The following is a 22,215-nucleotide window of genomic DNA, read 5'->3' on the forward strand; positions in this document are numbered from 1 at the left end:
CGAAGACTCAGGCGAGGCATGGCAAGGCAAGGAATGGCATGTCAAGGCAATGCATGACACGACAAGGCATGGCATGGCAAGTTAAAATCAGGAAGTTAAAAGTCCAGAGCTCTCAAGAGAGTGCAAGGCCTCTGCCATTCACGGACACTTGGTGAAGAGCAGCATGGAGAGGAGGATAAGCAACAGCCCCTCAGGAGGTCCAGGAGCAGGAAAAAGAACAGCTAGCAAGGTCCCTCAGGTGCCATACACAGCCCAGCCGGGCTGGTCTCAGACCACACTGAAGCACAGGGCCTGCCCAGGGAAGGACAGACATCAGGCTTATGGACATCAGGAAAAAGGTAGAGGTCTGACGAGGGACGAGAAGACTCCTTGGCGCTGACAGATGGAAAGACCCACCAGCACCCTACACACCCCAGCGGGGGTGGTCGCGGACCACTGGGCCTCTACGCGCCCTACTCAACCCAGCTGGGCTGGTCACGAACCACGACAGATGGGCAGAGCAGAGCTGAGGACAACTGAAATGTGGATGAAGACATCAGGGCTGGAACAGAACATCAGGATACTGAAGACATCAGGACGTGAAGACATCGGCAGATGAAGATCAGGATGTGAAGACAACTGGATGAGAAGACATTGGAAGGTTGGAACATCTGGAACACAGAGGCTTGATGAGACGAGAGACCAAGGAAAGACGAAGACGAGGGATCCCACATGGAACGTAATGCCTTGGAGAAGCTGGAAGATGTGAAGTCCTAAGGAGGACTTGCTCCTTGCGAAGGCAAGTTAGAATGACGGCGGAGCCCTTTTGTAGGGCAGAAGAGGCGTATCCAGTATGATATCATCAGGTGGGGCCAGGAGGGCCTCTCCCTCACTGGCCCTTTAAAGCCAGAGAGGAGCTGCGGCCCCACACCTAAGGAAGCAGGAAGAGGAGGACTGCAGGACCCTGGACAGCGGCCCTTCAGATGCTGAAGAGAGGAGGAGCCGAAGCAGGCCTCGATCAGGTCCAACATGGGAGGCATCGTTCTGCCGTGTAAAGGAGATCCGGGGGTGGTTTCAGCCCCCAGGAAATATCAGTGGCGGCCTCCGGGCCATGAAGAGGAGCTCCAGAGTGGCCTCCCGGCTGCAGAAGAGGACGATGTCATCAGCGGCTCTCCAGTAGCATGGAAATAGTGATGGTGGCATCCTGCTACTGAAGAGCAGGCCTCCAGGCCTGTGAGAAGATGGCGGCCACCGGGCCGCGGATGAGAAGACTGGCACAGCTCAGTGCCACAAGAGAGCCCCAGCGCGGCTCCTGTCGCGCCGGCATGACAGCAGCAGCTTCCGGCCAAACATGGTGTCAGTCGGGCAGGTAAGAGGCCTCCCATGACTCCAGCCATGGGAGGAATCGCAATATGACAGGTCTGATGAATGTCTTCACTGTTCCTTCTTTTGCTGTTTTGATTTAACATAAGCCTCTTGCTGAACACAATGCATGATTACATTATCTGAATGCGAGAATTCATCAACCGTATGTGGCTTCTTGTAGAGATGTCAGTGGTAACAAACTTTTGATGCATTTACCGGGGTCTGATAAAAATTGAACACAATGTGGATGAGGTATGACATTGCTCATCTCAGTGCTGACCACTTTGAAAAATGGTTGAATAATATGCTCTCAGTTTTACATTCAGGAATGATGTTAGTGGAAAGTATGATTACCTGTGGGTGGATTTCTGTGTCCAGTCCAGGATTTATGAGTCAAATGAGTCTCTTTTAGCTGGGAATCCATTGTTGTTCTTTGTAAGGAACTCAGGACCAGTTAATCATGTTGTCTGCATTAGGTGAACTACTGAGACAGGTCTTTTGGCATGGTTTGCTGCGTTCTGATCATTGGTCACATAATGCCACTGATCTGGTCATGTTGACTTCCTGATACGCTTGACTCTGTTGCTTACATATACATAGAGTCTTCTGGTTTGATTGTATATAGTATGTGGCCCAGAACTACTTTGCTTTCAATGTACAACTTGACAATGTCTGGTTGAATGTCTGTTTCACTTAGTATTAGGTCTGTTTTCTCTACAACCTCTGTTATCTCTACTTCACATAATTCAAGAAGTGGCATGGTATGGTTAGGTAATTTAGACTTGCCAAAAACAAATTCTATGTAGGATCTGCCCTCTGCATCTGACACCTTCACATAGGCCACTGCACAGCATCTGAAAAAAACATAAAGTTCTCCTGTTTATTATGGACAGAATGCCACAGTGGGAACATGGTTTCTCCTCGCTTGTGTTCTGGGTTCAGACCACACACACAGCATGTACTGAGGGGTTTTACCTTAAGGCTAAAGCACTGTAAGCACATACAGACTGAAATCAGAGAAAGGATATACCAAGGGGCTTTCACCTCGGGACTAATCTCAACAACACAAATACTGCAGTTCAGGTAGTTAATGGTAGGTTTATTTGAGCAATTTCTAAGCAACAAAATAATAATTCAACAGAGGAATAAACACTGGAGAGTTGATTGCAAATAACAATGATAATCACTACTAGAAAAGCACTTAAATATACAATAGAAATAACAAAGCTTACGTTCCTGATAGATGATGGGCCCAATCCATCTATTCTGCACTTCCAGAAGCTGAAGTGTGTAATGTTCTAATCATTTTCAGATTTGTCTGCTTTTATACTATTTATAAGAAATCCTATCAGAAGATGTCTAACAATAGTAGATGCATAGAGTAGAAATGAGCAAACTACTTTTATCTTTTCTAATTGGGACATTCCTAATCAACATAATTTGTATATGTGAGACATATCTCCCTTAAGCTGCAATCATTAGCAAAGAGGTTTATGGGAGATATGCAAACAGAAAGTAATTATGCAAGTGGTTGGTTATATGCAAGCAGTAATTAGGTGGGGGATCAGATGTCTGGAAGAGTTCTGTGTACCTGCACATGTGTAAATAAAGTTAACAGGACCAGAATCAGTTTTCTGTATATATATGTACATTCTGTCTGTGTGTGGCTCTGAGTTCATCAAAAGTCAGAAATAATCCCATAACTGCTTGAGACTTTGAATATGAATGTGTCTCCTTTCGGAACTCAATCTAGATCAAGACTATGCTGGAATGATGGCAGGTCAACTCCCAAATCCAAGTTCTTCAGGTCTTCTGCATGACCTTCTGGAGAGAATACTGTTATAGGCTATTTTATAGAGCCTCAGATTGACTTCCACTATCATTAACTACATTATCTTTAACAAGTCAATAGCAGCTTCTTCATAAGTATGGACTTCAATCCATTATCCACATAAAAGTCTCTTTTTATGAATTTTCTGGCATCTTTGCCATACTTCTTCTCTCCTTTTGTATTGCCCACCTGATTCCAGAGGTATCCACTGCAGGTGACGGACTGCTGCTGAAGGCATATACAAGCATCCTATACTCAACAATCTTTTTGTTGATGTTGTTGTCTTTGTACCACAGGAATCTTAGATAGTTTAGCCAGTCTTTGTGAGCTGTGAAACAGAAGATCATCTGTTATAGTGAACAACTGTAGAATATCAGCCTTGATGGCAATGGGATCTATTCTGAAGTGAATCAATACTCCCAATAAATGTTGGTTAAGTTGGGCCCAGTGAGGAACACATTGTTCAAAGACTCCTTTAAACTGAGCACTTGAATCAAATATAACTCTAATTTGTCCTGGTTTCTGAGGATGGTAAATACCAAAGGTAGGATGACCAGAATTCTTCACCTTCCTTAATAGGCAGAGCTATCTCCCCATGACCATTATTGAATATGTCCTTCATAAAGGTCACAAAGTGGCCCTTGTCTCTGTCTTCCTTTCTAGGCTCTGATGCAGTGAGGGATGCCTTGAAAGGGTCTGCTTTTTGTTGTTGGGAAGATGATGTCTGGGTGCTCTGAATGGGAGTGGATCTACCCATCTATTTGACTCATCTTTGAAAAATTATTTGACCTTTATCTCAAATCTTATTCCTCCTTGGCAGAGATGTTTAAGGTTATATAATGTTTGTTAGATGCACAATGGTCCATGTAATACCCTCTATGCTCATCACCTTGACCTAGAATGTGGCTAAAGGTGAACCGGTAGATGTAGTGTACTTGGATTTTCAGAAGGCGTTTAACAAAGTTCCTCATGAGAGGCTTCTAGGAAAAGTAAAAAGTCATGGGATAGGTGGCGATGTCCTTTCATGGATTACAAACTGGCTAAAAGACAGGAAACAGAGAGTAGGATTAAATGGACAATTTTCTCAGTGGAAGGGAGTGGGCAGTGGAGTGCCTCAGGGATCTGTATTGGGACCCTTACTTTTCAATATATTTATAAATGATCTGGAAAGAAATACGACGCGTGAGATAATCAAATTTGCAGATGATACAAAATTGTTCAGAGTAGTTAAATCACAAGCAGATTGTGATAAATTGCAGGAAGACCTTGTGAGACTGGAAAATTGGGCATCAAAATGGCAGATAAAATTTAATGTGGATAAGTGCAAGGTGATGCATATAGGGAAAAATACCCATGCTATAGTTACACAATGTTAGGTTACATTTTAGGTGCTACAACCCAAGAAAGAGATCTAGGCATCATAGTGGATAACACGTTGAAATTGTCAGTTCAGTGTGCTGCGGCAGTCAAAAAAGCAAACAGAATGTTGGGAATTATTAGGAAGGGAATGGTGAATAAAACGGAAAATGTCATAATGCCTCTGTGTCGCTCCATGGTGAGACCGCACCTTGAATACTGTATTCAATTCTGGTCGCCGAATCTCAAAAGAGATATAATTGCAATGGAGAAGGTACAGAGAAGGGCTACCAAAATGATAAAGGGAATGGAACAGCTCCCCTATGAGGAAAGACTAAAGAGGTTAGGATTTTTCAGCTTGGAGAAGAGACGGCTGAGGGGGGATATGATAGAGGTGTTTAAAATCATGAGAGGTCTAGAACAGGTAGATGTGAATCGGTTATTTACTCTTTCGGATAATAGAAAGACTAGGGGCACTCCATGAAGTTAGTGTATGGCACATTTAAAACTAATCAGAGAAAGTTCTTTTTCACTCAATGCACAATTAAACTCTGGAATTTGTTGCCAGAGGATGTAGATAGTGCAGTTAGTATAGCTGTGTTTAAAAAAGGATTGGATAAGTTCTTGGAGGAGAAGTCCATTACCCGCTATTAATTGCGCTGACTTAGAAAATAGCCACTACTATTACTTGCCAGGTTCTTATGGGCTGGATTTGCCACTGTTGGAAACAGGATGCTGGGCTTGATGGACCCTTTGTCTGACCCCGTATGGCATGTTCTTATGTTCGTATGATAGTAGGTGACATATGTAATAACAAAATGCATAAACTAGACAGTGTCACCTAGTATCATCCATTCTAGGTCCAGATGATGAGCATAGAGGGTATTACATGGACCATTGTGCATCTGATAAACATATAACCTTAAACATCGCTGCCAAGGAGGAATAAGATTTGAGAATCAGAAACCAGAGGCTGTAGACCTCAGATGGGGATGATGCCATGCCACGTCTGTTGTAGGAATTTCTCTCCTATTGTTCCATATCTGGCTATATTCTAAAGCCCGGATTGTAAAAAGGCTAGGTGCGTAAATTTCAGGGTTTACGCGTGTGGCCGGCCTTGCGCGCACCGCACACATTTTACAACAGGCATGGCCACATGCGTAAACCCCAGTACATGCAGAACTGCCAGGCCTCTCCAAAGGGGCAGGCCACGGACATGGTCTGGGAGGGGAGGGGGCAGGCTGGGACAGTGCCATTAGCCACTGTCTCGAAGAAGAGCACGCCAGCAGCCAAATGGCATGCAGAGGTAATTTGAACTCCAAAGTTGAAGTAAGTAATAAAACAAAAAAACCCCTAATAGTTATATAGGAGATAGGGATCAGGGAGGAGAGGAGAGGGAAAAAGGTAGGAAGGTTGGATAGGGGTATTGTTAGGTGCAGAGTCTATTTCATGGACAGGCTGCATTGTCTCAACATCTTTTATCTCTACTGGCTGCAGGTGTGAAAGTAGGCCATCATGCTCAGAGGCAAATCTAAGATATAGTTTCTGGTGTGCTGAATAGGATCCTCTGAAAAATCCTGATCAATCTGGATCTCCCCACTTTCTTGTCTTGCAGCTGCTTCAAGATTTTTAGCTTGGGCTTCTGCAGCCAAGGCTTTCCTCTCTTGATGTAGCATTTCTAGCTTAGCATTTAATTTGGCTTTCCTGCATTCAACTGCAACAATGTGGCAACAATTGTGGCAACAATGATAGCTTTTTCTTATTTATTTATTTGTTTGTTTATGAACTTTTAATATACTGACATTCGTAGAACATATCACGCCAGTTTACAATTAACTCAAAGAAAGGAAAATTACATTTAACGAAGGGAGCAGGCAAGAAGGGGAGAAGAGAGGGACTAAGAGTAGAGAACTGAAACGAAGTAAAGAGGAGAGAGTGGACAGGAACCAAAATAGCTATAGAAACTTACTATATTTACATCATTGGGAGAGTACATAAATTAACTGGGCTAGCTATATACATAAATATATTGTAGGGCAAGTTCTGCGAGGGAGGTTGGGTCTTGTCTAGGTTTGGTTAGTATCTGGGTAGGCCTGTTTGAAAAGCCATGTCTTGATGCCTTTTTTAAGATTACGTAAGGATGGTTCTAGATGGAGATCAGTGGGAAGGGAGTTCCAGAGGGAGGGGCCAGCAATGGAGAAGGCTCTTTCTCTAGTGAGGGTAAGGTATGCAGTTTTGAGGAATGGGGTGTGAAGGGTGCCTGCAAGGGAGGTTCTGGTGGGGCGGTTAGAGGATCGGAAACGTGGCAGTTCTTCAAGCCAGGGAGGGTTGTCTTTGTAAATCATGTTGTGTAGGATGGTAAGAGTTTTGTATTGAAAGCAGAAAGGGATGGGAAGCCAGTGCAGATCCTTTAGAATGGGGGTGATGTGGTCCCTTTTGCTGTACATGAGTTGGCTTATGTTTTGATGAATTTATTCTGTACCTGTGGTTATGATTCTCGCCATTGAGTTCTTCAGTATTTGCAAGGGTTTAATAGTTGATGATGGGAGGCCTAAAAGAAGGGAATTGCAGTAGTCCAGTTTAGATAGAATGGTCATTTGCAGAACTAGGCAGTCCTGGGTGTGGAGGGGAGGGGCTTAAGTTTTTTAAGGACATGGAGTTTGTAGAAGCCCTCCTTTATTAGAGACTTAATGTGGGGTTTGAAGTTTAGGCATTGATCTAGTGAGACGCGTAGGTCTCTTACGGAGTGCAGTGGGGTAAGGGCTGAGGCAGAGTTATGAGGGGTGGATATAGATGTGTGTTCCGGTTGCTTAGAGATGATGAGGATTTCGGTATTAGATGCGTTTAGTGCAAGGTGGAGGTAAGATAGTAGGGAATTGATAGAAACAAGGCAAGATTCCCAGAATTGCAGGGATTCCAAGAGGGATTTTTGAATAGGGATAAGGATTTGCACATCATCAGCATACAGGAAAAACTTCAGGCCTAGGTCAGAGAGTAGGTGGCAGAGTGGTAAAAGGTAAATATTGAATAGGGTGGAGGATAGTGAGGAACCTTGGGGAACACCTTGTGTAAGTGGAATGTGCGATGATTCAGACTTATCCATTTTTACTAAGTATTCTCTGTGGGAGAGATAGGATGAAAACCATGATAGTGCTGAGTCGGCGATGCCTATTTCTGCCAGGTGGGAAATGAGGATTTGGTGGTTGACAGTATCAAAGGCTGCTGATATATCTAGGAAGACAAGTAAATACAATTTGTCTTGGTCCATGCCTATGAGGATACTGTCTGTTATTGCTAGTAAGAGATTTTCAGTATTGCGACCTTTGCAGAAACCAAATTGTGATGGGTGTAGGATACTGTAGTCTTCAAGGAAGTCAGTGAGTTGCTTGTTGACAACCTATTCAAGGATTTTGGAGATGAAAGGAAGGTTGGATATAGGCCGGTAGTTTGCTGGGTCAGTGGGGATAGAGAGGAGGGTTTTCGAGGAGATTGGTCTGAAATGTGTGTAGCAGGTTTCATCTTTTTCAGGATGGATTCAATCTCCAAGGATGATGTAAGGTCGAGAGAGTCAAAATTGACTCTGTTGTTATTTGAGTGCGGAGAGGTGGGAGAAGGATTGGTAGGGAAGCGAAGGAGAATATTGGTGATTTTGTTCTGGAAATACTTAGCTAGTACTTTGCATTTATCTTTGGCGTTTTCTTCATGGGAGGTGGGAGGGGTGGTCTTTATGAGATCCGCAACATACGAGAAAAGGGCATTTGAGTTGAATTGATAATCATGTCTCCTACTCAGTTTTCTTGTGTGCAGCAGCTTAGATGGTGGCAGCAGCAACTGTAAATTCTTCTTAAGAACATAAGAACATAAGAAAATGCCATACTGGGTCAGACCAAGGGTCCATCAAGCCCAGCATCCTGTTTCCAACAGTGGCCAATCCAGGCCATAAGAACCTGGCAAGTACCCAAAAACTAAGTCTATTCCATGTAACCATTGCTAATGGCAGTGGCTATTCTCTAAGTGAACCTAATAGCAGGTAATGGACTTCTCCTCCAAGAACTTATCCAATCCTTTTTTAAACACAGCTATACTACCTGCACGAACCACATTCTCTGGCAACAAATTCCAGAGTTTAATTGTGCGTTGAGTAAAAAAGAACTTTCTCCGATTAGTTTTAAATGTGCCCCATGCTAACTTCATGGAGTGTCCCCTAGTCCTTCTACTATCTGAAAGAGTAAATAACCGATTCACATCTACCCGTTCTAGACCTCTCATGATTTTAAACACCTCTATCATATCCCCCCTCAGTCGTCTCTTCTCCAAGCTGAAAAGTCCTAATCTCTTTAGTCTTTCCTCATAGGGGAGTTGTTCCATTCCCCTTATCATTTTGGTAGCCCTTCTCTGTACCTTCTCCATCGCAATTATATCTTTTTTGAGATGCGGCGACCAGAATTGTACACAGTATTCAAGGTGCGGTCTCACCATGGAGCGATACAGAGGCATTATGACATTTTCCGTTTTATTCATCATTCCTTTTCTAATAATTCCCAACATTCTGTTTGCTTTTTTGACTGCCGCAGCACACTGAACCGACGATTTCAATGTGTTATCCACTATGACACCTAGATCTCTTTCTTGGGTTGTAGCACCTAATATGGAACCCAACATCGTGTAATTATAGCATGGGTTATTTTTCCCTATATGCATCACCTTGCACTTTTCCACATTAAATTTCATCTGCCATTTGGATGCCCAATTTTCCAGTCTCACAAGGTCTTCCTGCAATTTATCACAATCTGCTTGTGATTTAACTACTCTGCACAATTTTGTGTCATCTGCAAATTTGATTATCTCACTCGTCGTATTTCTTTCCAGATCATTTATAAATATATTGAACAGTAAGGGTCCCAATACAGATCCCTGAGGCACTCCACTGTCCACTCCCTTCCACTGAGAAAATTGCCCATTTAATCCTACTCTCTGTTTCCTGTCTTTTAGCCAGTTTGCAATCCACGAAAGGACATCGCCACCTATCCCATGACTTTTTACTTTTCCTAGAAGCCTCTCATGAGGAACTTTGTCAAACGCCTTCTGAAAATCCAAGTATACTATATCTACCGGTTCACCTTTATCCACATGTTTATTAACTCCTTCAAAAAAGTGAAGCAGATTTGTGAGGCAAGACTTGCCCTGGGTAAAGCCATGCTGACTTTGTTCCATTAAACCATGTCTTTCTATATGTTCTGTGATTTTGATGTTTAGAACACTTTCCACTATTTTTCCTGGCACTGAAGTCAGGCTAACCGGTCTGTAGTTTCCCGGATCGCCCCTGGAGCCCTTTTTAAATATTGGGGTTACATTTGCTATCCTCCAGTCTTCAGGTACAATGGATGATTTTAATGATAAGTTACAAATTTTTACTAATAGGTCTGAAATTTCATTTTTTAGTTCCTTCAGAACTCTGGGGTGTATACCATCCGGTCCAGGTGATTTACTACTCTTCAGTTTGTCAATCAGGCCTAGCACATCTTCTAGGTTCACCGTGATTTGATTCAGTCCATCTGAATCATTACCCATGAAAACCTTCTCCATTACGGGTACCTCCCCAACATCCTCTTCAGTAAACACCGAAGCAAAGAAATCATTTAATCTTTCCGCGATGGCCTTATCTTCTCTAAGTGCCCCTTTAACCCCTCGATCATCTAAAGGTCCAACTGACTCCCTCACAGGCTTTCTGCTTCGGATATATTTAAAAAAGTTTTTACTGTGAGTTTTTGCCTCTACAGCCAACTTCTTTTCAAATTCTCTCTTAGCCTGTCTTATCAATGTCTTACATTTAACTTGCCAATGTTTATGCTTTATCCTATTTTCTTCTGTTGGATCCTTCTTCCAATTTTTGAATGAAGATCTTTTGGCTAAAATAGCTTCTTTCACCTCCCCTTTTAACCATGCCGGTAATCGTTTTGCCTTCTTTCCACCTTTCTTAATGTGTGGAATACATCTGGACTGTGCTTCTAGAATGGTATTTTTTAACAATGACCACGCCTCTTGGACATTTTTTACTTTTGTAGCTGCTCCTTTCAGTTTTTTTCTAACAATTTTTCTCATTTTATCAAAGTTTCCCTTTTGAAAGTTTAGCACGAGAGCTTTGGATTTGCACACTGTTCCTTTTCCAGTCATTAAATCAAATCTGATCATATTATGATCACTATTGCCAAGCGGCCCCACCACCGTTACCTCTCTCACCAAGTCCTGTGCTCCACTGAGAATTAGATCTAAAATTGCTCCCTCTCTCGTCGGTTCCTGAACCATTTGCTCCATAAAGCTATCATTTATTCCATCCAGGAACGTTATCTCTCTAGCGTGACCCGATGATACATTTACCCAGTCTATATTGGGGTAATTGAAGTCTCCCATTATTACTGCACTACCAATTTGGTTGGCTTCCCTAATTTCTCTTAGCATTTCACTGTCCATCTCACCATCTTGACCAGGTGGACGGTAGTATACCCCTATCACTGTAGTCTTCCCTGATACACAAGGGATTTCTACCCATAAAGATTCAATTTTGTATTTAGTCTCATGCAGGATGTTTATCCTGTTGGACTCTATGCCATCCCGGACATAAAGCGCCACACCTCCTCCCGACTGCTCCTCTCTGTCATTGCGATATAATTTGTACCCCGGTATAGCACTGTCCCATTGGTTATCCTCTTTCCACCATGTCTCTGAGATGCCAATTAAGTCTATGTCATCATTTACTGCTATACATTCTAATTCTCCCATCTTACTTCTTAGACTTCTGGCATTAGCATACAAACATTTCAAAGTTTGTTTTTTGATTGTATTTTTATTCTGCTTTTTAATTGATAGGGATAAGTTAGAATTTTTTAGCTCAGGTGAGTTTTTAGTTACAGGCATTTGGACTACTTTTCTAATTATTGGAACCTCACTGTCGGGATGCCCTAATTCTAGTGCATCATTAGTATCCTTTAAAGATACATCTCTCCGAACCATGCGCTGCTGAGCGACTGTCGGCTTTCCCCTTTGTTCTAGTTTAAAAGCTGCTCTATCTCCTTTTTAAGGGTTAGCGCCAGCAGTCTGGTTCCATCCTGGTTAAGGTGGAGCCCATCCCTTCGGAAGAGACTCCCCCTTCCCCAAAAGGTTCCCCAGTTCCTAACAAAACTGAATCCCTCTTCCTTGCACCATCGTCTCATCCACGCATTGAGACTCCGGAGCTCTGCCTGCCTCTGGTGACCTGCGCGTGGAACAGGGAGCATTTCAGAGAATGCTACCCTGGAGGTTCTGGATTTAATCTTTCTACCTAAGAGCCTAAATTTGGCTTCCAGAACCTCCCTCCCACATTTTCCTATGTCGTTGGTGCCCACGTGTACCACGACAGCCGGCTCTTCCCCAGCACTGTCTAAAATCCTATCTAGGTGACGCGTGAGGTCCGCCACCTTCGCACCAGGTAGGCATGTTACCAGGCGATCCTCACGCCCACCAGCCACCCAGCTATCTACATTCCTAATAATCGAATCACCAACTATGACGGCCGACCTAACCCTTCCCTCCTGGGCAGTAGGCCTTGGGGAGATATCCTCAGTGCGAAAGGACAATGCATCACCTAGAGAGCAGGTCCTTGCTACAGGATCCTTTCCTGCTACATCTGGTTGGTGCTCTCCCATTATGAGACCTTCTTCCTCCAAGGCAGCACCAGGGCTGCCAGTCTGAAGTTGGGACTGGACTACTATGTCCCTGAAGGTCTCATCTATATACCTCTCTGTCTCCCTCAGCTCCTCCAGGTCTGCCACTCTAGCCTCCAGAGATCGGACTCGTTCTCTGAGAGCCAGGAGCTCTTTGCATCGCGTGCACATGTACAAGTTCTCACCGGTGGGTAAAAAATCATACATGTGACACTCGATGCAAAAGACTGGGAAGCCCCCCTCTTGCTGCTGGACTGCTGCCTTCATCTCAATTTTGATCAGTTCCTAGTTAAGTTTTAGGTTGCTATGGGATTAGGAATGTGTCTAAGTTCCTTTAAATGTATTAGTGAATTCACTATATGTCTGGTAGTGGCCTACTGGGGTCTGATCGAATTCTCAATAAAGTTTTTGTTGATGGGGTTTTTTTTTTTTTTTTTTTTTTGGGTTTTTTTTTGTGCAAGTGGCACCTGCCTATAAATTAAGGGATGAGCTTGGGGTGGGTGGGCGAGGGGTGGGAGGGTTGGGAATTACAAACAGTCTAACTTTAGTTAGTCAGCCTGAGTGACTCACAGCTCCCTTGATTAACAAATGTTGTTCCCTATTCAAACCTAATCACACTACCTCAACACCTTTCCAAGGTGAGTAACTGAGCTGAAATATTCAACTTTTTTACTTTGGTATATACTGCTCCTAGCTTATTTCTAGCTTCTGGCTACTTTTTTGTTGGGTTTTTTTTTTTTTTTTTGTGGATTTTTTTGTTTTTCAATACAATGCACTCAGTTATTTATTAAATAAAACACTTAGCTCTTTAAAAGTCTGGAGGACACTTTAATAGTCAGGCAGACTTTTTAAAAAATAAACACACTACCTACTGCTACCTTATTGACTGACTATTTAAAAATGCAAACAGTCTAACTTGTTTTATTTACTGACTGACTATTAAAGGCACAAACACACAAACACACTAAATAATATTCCCAAATAGTTAACTTTGCCCCAATACTTTTAAAAAAGTCAATGTCAATGTCCCAAGCAAAAACTTACTGATTCCTTTCAGCCACCAGCAAGGTGATCCTCTCCTCTCAGTGTTTCCACTTCTTCAGTTCTAGCTCTAGCTAGCCTAATAACAGCCTCTTATTTACTAAAGGAAGCTTGTGCCCATGCTGATTCTTCTTCTGCATGTACCTGGTAATAGCTGTGCTTTCTGTGGACAGGTCTGACCAAACTAATTTCAGTTAGCCTTAGATACCCTGAGAAGTGTTTGGAAAACACTTCTCAGGGTATCTAGGATGCAATTTCTTTTAAGCTCTTAATTTGTTGCTGTGCTTATGTAATTGTGCCTTGTAACAAATTATCATGTTGTAGATCAATGGCCTTATGTAGGTCTTCTTTTCTCAAAGCTTTCCCCTGTATTGATTGTCTTTAGGAATGAGAGGTATCTCTCTCTGAGCGGAATTGATAACATTTGTAGCTGTACATGAGTTGGCTTATGTTTTGATGAATTTATTCTGTACCTGTGGTACTAGAAAGCTTATGTCTATAAGATACTGATTCTTCCCATGCCTTATTAAACCTCTTTAGGCAATTCACTTTCTCAGAATCATAATTCTCTAAAGCTTTGAATGTCAAAACATGTTTTCTTTAAGAAGCAGTGGTGACTGGGAAAGCAGTCTTATTTGAATTTTGATAGAGCACAACATTTTCTGAAAAAGTACTTTCTGCCATCTTTAGAAAAAATAGTGAAATGTTGGCAAATACTAGTTAAAGAGCTTTCTCTGCAGCTGTATAGCTTAAGAAGTGGCAACAATGTTGCAAGCTCCTTCAGGTTACTAAGCAATCACAGTTGGGGGTAGAGAGCCAGGAGGATTTGACTTGTGTCATTAGTTGACTGGCTGACTTGTAGTGCTGAATGAATTTGGAGAGATATAAGTAGAAAACCACAGTCTATGCCTAAATTGACAGAGAGAATATTCTAAATCCTTGAAAAGTCCATATAACTAGATCTTCACTGAATTTTCTGATTAATAACTACTTTAGCTTTCATGCTTTTCATTATGCTACCCTCAGTTCACGAATTCTAGTTTGTGTACCTAGACAGCCAGTTAAACCTTTCCCTTAGATTCAGATACCAAATGAATTCAGTTTTTGATTACCAAAACATTTATGAGAATGTTTCAACAATTCAACACTCAGGGGTAGATTTTCAAAAAACGCGAATAGGCGTACTTTTGCTGGCGCATCAGGCGCAAGCAAAAGTACGCTGGATTTTAGTAGATACGCGCGGAGCCGCGCGTATCCACTAAAATCCTGGATCGGCGCGTGCAAGGCTATGAATTCTGTATAGCCGGCGCGCAGCCTACCCCCATTCCCTCCAAGGCCCTCCCCTCACCGTCCCCTCCCTTCCTCTACCTAACCCACCCGCCCGGCCCTGTCTACACCCCCCCTTACCTTTCTTCGGGGATTTACGCCTCCCGGAGGGAGAAGTAAATCCCCGCGCGCCAGCGGGCCTGTTGCGCGCCGGGACGCGACCTGGGGGCAGGTACGGAGGGCGTGGCCACGCCCCGGACCGCCCCGGGCCATAGCCACGCCCCGTACCCGCCCCCAAAACACTGCCGACACGCCCCCTAAACGCCGCGACGACCGGGCCCGCCCCCGACACGCCCCCCTCGGAGAACCCCGGGACTTACGCGAGTCCCGGGGCTCTGCGCGCGCCAGTAGGCCTATGTAAAATAGGCTCACCGGCGCGCAGGGCCCTGCTCACCTAAATCCGCCCGGTTTTGGGCGGATTTAGGCGAGCGGGGCTCTGAAAATCCGCCCCTCATTGCGAATGAGAACATAGCAATAGTAGCCAGGCAAATTGGAAAGACTGTTACAGATCTGATAAGCTCTGTCTGGAAGCCCGGAAATTTGAAGGAAATTACTTCAGCTGTAGTAGAAGCTGTGGAGAATGAATGGTAAAAAGCTATGATTCTGCAGAGCTTGAGGAAGGATTGTTTTACCCAACTAAAAAACTCTCCAGGAAGTAAACTGTCCCAAGTTGCTTTTAGTGAAAGGATCAGTAGGAAGGAGAAAGAACACAGATAGAGAAAGAAGGTAAGGCAGGAAAAGGTCCAATTAGAAATTTTAAAACATTCAAACAGTAACTAACAATAACCAAACAGGAAAAAGAGCTTTATACCCTGCAGAAATCTAAGCCAAGCAATATCAAAGAAAGACACAGGGTGGCAGTGTAGAAAGAAACATAAACAAATAGGGGCAGATTTTAAAACATGCTCGCATGTTATAAAATCAGAGGTCAGCGCGCACAAGGGGGTGCACACCAGTGCAAATTGCGCCGAGCCCTCGGGGAGCCCCACTGGATTTCCCCATTCCCTCCAAGGCCGCTCTGAAATCGGAGTGGCCTCGGAGGTAACTTTACTTCCCCCTCCCACCTTCCCCTCCCCTCCCCTCCCTATCCCACCCCCAGCCTAGGCTGGGGGTGGGATAGGGAGGGGAGGGCAGACAAAGCTTGTGCATGTGGCTGACTGTCGGTGTGCAATCCCCCTGTGCTGGAGTCCTCATCCACACCTCCCGGACCATCCTCAGACCGCCCATCTACGCCCCAGACCACCCCACCACACCCCTAGGTCCCACACCATGCCCCCGGACCATCTGCCCCACCCCTGTCCCGCTCTGTCCTGCCCCCTGCCAGCCTATTCAGAAAAGCCCTGGGACATACGCACATCCCAGGGTTTTAAGTGCTCCACTGGGCCTTTTGAAAATAGGCACGGTACGTGTTACCCCCCTACGCGCGTAAATCCTCCTGGATTTACATGCGTAGGTCTTTGAAAATCTGCCTCAAACTGTGGAGACAGAATGATGCCTGTACCTAAGGCGGGAAACATTTAGGGGCAACAAACTGGCTAAGATTTGCTGCCTTCCAGCAGTGCTATGTTTCATTCAACAGAGAACAGCTCTTTGCTATCCTATAACAGATCCTTATGGGGTGTGGAAGTGTGTGAAAGAACCAAAAAATGCTTAGGCACAGAAAGAATAGTAGAAATATGATTTACATAAAAATTTACAGAAACTAGCAAAGCCTGACAAATGAGGATTTAAAACAAGATGATTAGAAATGTGCATTCATTTGCAATGAAATATGAAATAGTGACGATATTTCCTATTTTGTTGCATTTCTGACAGCTGAAGAAAAGATAAGAAAACCCACAAAATTTCATGTGGTTTTCTTATTGTTTTTTTGAGGGGGAGAAAGGGCATATAAACCCCCCCCAAATCCACCCCAACCCTTCAAATTTAATTAATTGCAACCCCTACCCTCCCGATCCCCCAAGACTTGCCCAACCCCCCCAAGACTTACCGAAAGTCCCTGGTGGTCCAGCGGGGTCCCGGGAGCAATATCCCCCTTTTGGGCCGTCGGTTGCCACTAATCAAAATGGTGCCAATGGCCCTTTGCCCTTACCATGTGACAGAGGCTATCAATGCCATTGGTAGGCCTCTGTCTCATGGTAGGAGCAATGGATGGCCCGTGCCATTTTTTAGATGGTGCCCACTGTACATTGCTCCTACCATGTGACAGAGGCCAGCCAATGGCACCGATAGGCCCTGTCACATGGTAAGGGCAAAGGGCCATCGGCGCCATTTTGATTACTGGCAGCTGATGGCCCGAGAGCGGGAGATCTCTTCCGTAACCCCCGCTGGACCACCAGAGACTTTTGGCAAGTTTTGGTGGGGTTAGGAGGGTGGGGGGTTGTAATTAATTAAATTTGAAGGGTTGGGGTGGGTTTCAGATATTTGTTTCGGGGCAGCCGAAATAAAATCGGCCACGACCGCGGAAAAACAAAATTTCCCATGGCGGGCTGATAATGAAGGCCGAACTGAAAAGTTCAGCTGAATCACATCTCTATTAGAAATAGCTGCAAATATTCAAATAGAGAAAAGTGGTAGCATGGGAATTTTAAGTAATGTCATTATTGTAAATTCTCTCAAAAGGCAGAAAAGCAACAGGGTATTTATTTTCTACACTATACTAAATCTGTCAATACACAATGAGTTACATACTTTCTGTTATTCTAATTGTCATTTGAGCAAAACAAATTATATATCTAGGGACAGGCATTTTAAATAGGAAACTGCTCATGGTGTTAAAACAATAAAAAGAAAATAAGAGGCTAAATGGCATAAGAACATAAGACATTCTATGCTGGGTGAGATCAGTAGCATCAAACTCAGAATCCTGTCTCTTTCAGTTAGGGATGTAAGGAGGAAACATTTTAATTTCAGTTCTTTTGTTCATTTTGTAGGGGACATCCATTCATTTCATTAGTTTCAAACTATTTTTTTTCAATTGTTCATTTTATGTGTTCATCTGTTTACCATTATAATTAAAGGGGGAAGCAATGCAGCCTATTTTGGGCTCCAATATTGGGGTTTTCTAATCATTTCTAATGAAACTGGTAGGTAGTCAATATCATAAGGCTAAAGGCATTCCAAAGCATGAAGACAATGTCAATGTGGCATTTAGAGACAAAGGACCTACAATGGGGGAAAATGGTATCAGCAGTGTCAGGAGTTTTCCAAAGGGAACAATCATAGGAGCAAAAGAGCAGCACGATTAACCAGATTACTCCAAAGCTCTAAAAGTGGGACAAAGAGCACCAACCACAGTGACATGACATGCCCCCCCCCCCTCCCCAGACTGTATGAGAGGGGCAAAGAAGCACAAAGTGTGGCATGAATATCTCAAGGCACCATGAAAGAGGCACAAAGCAACAATAGTAGCAGACCCACTCTCCCAGGGTGATGATAGAGGATAAAAATAAATTAAAGAGTGGAATAAAGACCTCTAAAGCATCATGAGAGGTACAAAGTAGCCACCGAGAGTGGCCAGAACACCCTGGTACTACAAATGATGGGGAAAGGGTATCAAATATATTGGCAAAAAGCCAGAGGAAATCTCTGGTGGAGGCCAGATGTTGTTTCTATATGGCATCATTAGGTGAAGTAACTGGCTGTTTGGGCTTCAAGCTGGTCTTCACTGAGGCTAAGATGCTATTGACTAGAGGCACCAAATGCTCTTTAGCCACCAGCTTTTAATATCCTGTGATTCAGAGAATCCAGGACATGATTCTTCTTCTGATTCAGTATTTGCAAATACTGCCTTCATTACTTCAGAAACATTAATCAGTACTGGTTTTGGTTATTTTATTTCTGCAGCCCTTGTCTTTTGCTGTGGTATTATGTCCTGAAGACTAAATACTGTATGAAACCAATAATCATAAGCACCTTAAAGGAACAGAGTTTGAAAAAAAATGTCTAAGAGGCTATAAAACTATTAAAGATAACTGTGTGGGTAAGGTCTATGTAAAGCATCAGATGTCCAGGGAAAGACCTAGCATCAGCAAGTACCATAGGGCAAGGAGATTTGGAAGAAACCTCATAGATATCCAAGGCAGAGGAGGTAGGACCCTAAAGTATCAAGACTGGCTTGGAGCAGCAGCAGCAGCAGTGGCAGCAGTGGAGGTAGTGATTATTAAATACCAAAATAGTAGGAGCAGAGCAACACAACAAGAAGAGGTGATGGAAAAAACTCCAAGGTTTACCCAAAGGGAAAAGGATTTCAACAGAACCTCAACAGGGAGGCTTGTCTCAGTAGGAGGAATGTAGTTGATTCTAACAGTAGCATATACTTCTGTTATACTGTAAAGATCAAACAGTACCTGCAATGGCAAGAAGGGAGGAGTGGTACAGCAAGTGCGGAAAGCAGTGGATGGCCAAGGAAAGTTCAAGAGTGATTATTAAAAATGAAACAGTAGGAGCAGAGCACACAGCACAAAGAGTAGCCATAAAATCCCCTAAATGTAGCCAGTGCTGGATTTAGGAATAAACAAAGTAGGCAAATGCCTAGGGTGCCAGATTCTGAAGACATCCAAAAACTGGGACTGCCCCACTGCTCTTTAATTTCTGGGGTGAAATCCCCTACCCCCAGTATTCTGCCTATGGGTACAATAATCTTAAATTTGGTCCTAGGTGTACCTCATGGTTTGAGATGGAGGAAGAATGTATTTATTTATGTATTTATTTATTTATTTATTTATTTATTTATTTAAAGGCTTTTATATACCGAAGATCATGTACTAGTACATATCGCTTCGGTTTACAGAGAACCAAGAACTGGAAATTACAGCAAACACAAATGAGTGAATACATTGAACATGGGATACATAATAAGGATTAAAGAGAACCTCGAGAAAGTAAAAACATCCAAACATAAGAATGATACTATGGTATTAGGTAATAAAGACTTTAAGTAAAAGCTCTTGTGAAGAGCCAAGTCTTCAGTTTTTTCTTGAACGTCCGCAGGCAGGGTTCTAGGTGAAGTTCCGGGGGAAGATTATTCCATTGCATGGGACCAGCTATCAAGAAGGCTCGTTTTTTAAGTGCCGACTTAGCAGGGAGTACATAAAGGGTACCTAGGTACATTGTTCTAATTGGTCTGGAAGTTGAGTGATGTTGAAGAGGGCAAGTTAATTCGAGTGAGGTTTAGGAGTGAATAGTTTTGTGGATCATAGATAGCACTTTATACAGAATTCTAAATTTAATGGGGAGCCAATGTAAGTTCTTAAGAATGGGAGTGATGTGTTCTCCTCTGCTGGTATTGGTTAAGATCCTGGCTGCAGAATTCTGAAGCATTTGAAGTGGTTTGGTAGTGATAGCTGGAAGGCCGACTAGGAGGGAGTTGCAGTAATCTATTTTTGAGAATAAAATAGCTTGGAGAACTGTTCGGAAGTCCTGAAGATGAAGGAGAGGCTTCAAATTTTTTAAAATAAGTAATTTATGAAAACATTCCTTTGTTGTGTTATTGACGAATCTTTTTAAATTCAGCCGGTTGTCAATAGTTACTCCGAGGTCTCTTACATGTGTGGTGGAGGTCATTTGGGGTGAGGGGAGGTTGTGGATCACCTGAGCGTAATTGTTGTCCTCTTGAGTGATGAGCAGAAGTTCTGTTTTTGAAGTGTTGAGTACTAAATTAAGGCTGGTGAGGAGGGTGTTTATAGACTGTAGGCAGCTATTCCATAAGTTGAGTGTTTTAGCGATTGATTCTTTGACTGGTATCAGGATCTGGACATCGTCCGCATAAATGAAATGAGTAAGGTTTAGATTTGTGAGAAGTTGACAGAGGGGAAGGAGGTAGATGTTAAATAAGGTGGGGGAGAGAGAGGATCCTTGAGGGACTCCGAATGTGGCTTTGACGGGGTGCGAGTCTTTGTTGCTAATTCTAACCTTGAATTTCCTATTGTTGAGGAATGACTTGAACCAATCCAGGGCTGTTCCTGATATACCGATGTCTGAGAGGCGGTTAATGAGGATGGAGTGCTTCACCGTGTCGAAAGCTGCAGATATATCGAGTAGTGCCAACAGGTAAGAGGTAAGAATGGCATCAAAAGCCTGAAGAGAGGTGCAGCTGGTGTGCAAAACAATGGATAGCCAGGGCAAGACCAAGAGAAAGCAAGTACCATAAGAGAAGGGGATTTGAATAGAACCTCAAAGAAGCCAGAGTGGGTGATTCCTGTCTCAGTAGGAGGACTATGGTTGCTCCTACCAGTAGACTAGCATATGCTTCTATCAAACTCTAAAGAATGATCCATACACATGTTATGTTCACATGGCCGGTACAATGAAACTGTGAATGGTTAATTAAATCAGTTATGGCTTCATCTGTTACTTGATTAACTGTGGTGACTGTAGAGTTAATTCGTGATGAGCACTTACCCTAAGACAAAGTGCATGGAATTGCAAACAGTATAAAGCTCTCAAGGTGTATAGTGCATGGAATCAAAAAAAGTCCAGAGATGTCTATACCCCTAAAGTGTATAGTGCAGGGAATCGCAAACAGTACAAAGATGTCAAAACCTCCAAGGCATACAGTGTAGGGAATTACAAAGAGCACAGATGTGTCCATACCCCCAAGGCATATGATTATGCTCTAGGATGCCTCCTTCCTCCTTCCCTTCTTTGCCCTCAGCTGAAACCTGAGTCTTGTGATCATGGTCTGTGGCTTGTCTTGGTCATTACCGGAGCGCTGCCATACTCCGGGATTTCAAAGGATGGGGCAGAAGGCCTGCCCTTCTGTAATAACTCACAACTTCTTATCTTAATGAATAATATTTATTAGTAAAATGCAAGAAATGAATATATAATTAATTTGTCTTAGAAGCTTAGTGCATCTCCACCTTCTCTGTTTTCAAGTTACACATTACATTGTTATATACAGATTTTGCTAACAGTGTACGTTTTTTGTTTTGGGATGACTTCCTTACTTGGACTAAACCTTTTACCTAAACTAATGATGTAAAAGTACCGTTATCTTGGTACACTAGGCCTTGAGCTGGCTCCACACAAACTGCTTGCGTCTCTCATGCAAAGCCTGTTAAAAACAAATACACATTCCTTCTCTTGTGGAAAACTGTTCCACTAATTTCATTATTTAGTTATTTAATCCAGGTTATCTTCAGTCTGCATTGGTCCATCCCCTCTAAAGTGGGAGGGAATGGAACTAGAGCACAGGACATAGCAGAACAGAAAATGTATTGCTCTGCTCACTTGTCCATCCCCTCTTTCCATGGGGCTTGCAGTGTCTCTCCAGTTTTACCCCCTCCCCTTCTTTTCAGACAGGAGGGGGAAGAGGTGAGTCTGAAGCAGACACCGCAGAGAAGAAAACAATTGCTCTGCTGTTCCCTGCAAGCTGCCTGGAAGGGAGGGGTTGGAGTCATAAACAGAACAGTTTTTTGAGATTCAGGATATTGGCTAATAAATTTGGGGAATGAGCCCTGTGTTTCCATGGCTAGCAAGGCTCCTGGGATTGATGAAGTGTTAAGCCATGATAGTAATGGTAGAATTATGTTTTGACTGGGGTTTGAAAATTAAAGTATGCTTGTCCAAGGTACTTCTGATGCTGGATATTTATGGGCAAGGCAGATACATTCA

Source organism: Rhinatrema bivittatum, chromosome 1 (assembly GCF_901001135.1).
Source record: "Rhinatrema bivittatum chromosome 1, aRhiBiv1.1, whole genome shotgun sequence".
NCBI lineage: Eukaryota > Metazoa > Chordata > Amphibia > Gymnophiona > Rhinatrematidae > Rhinatrema > Rhinatrema bivittatum.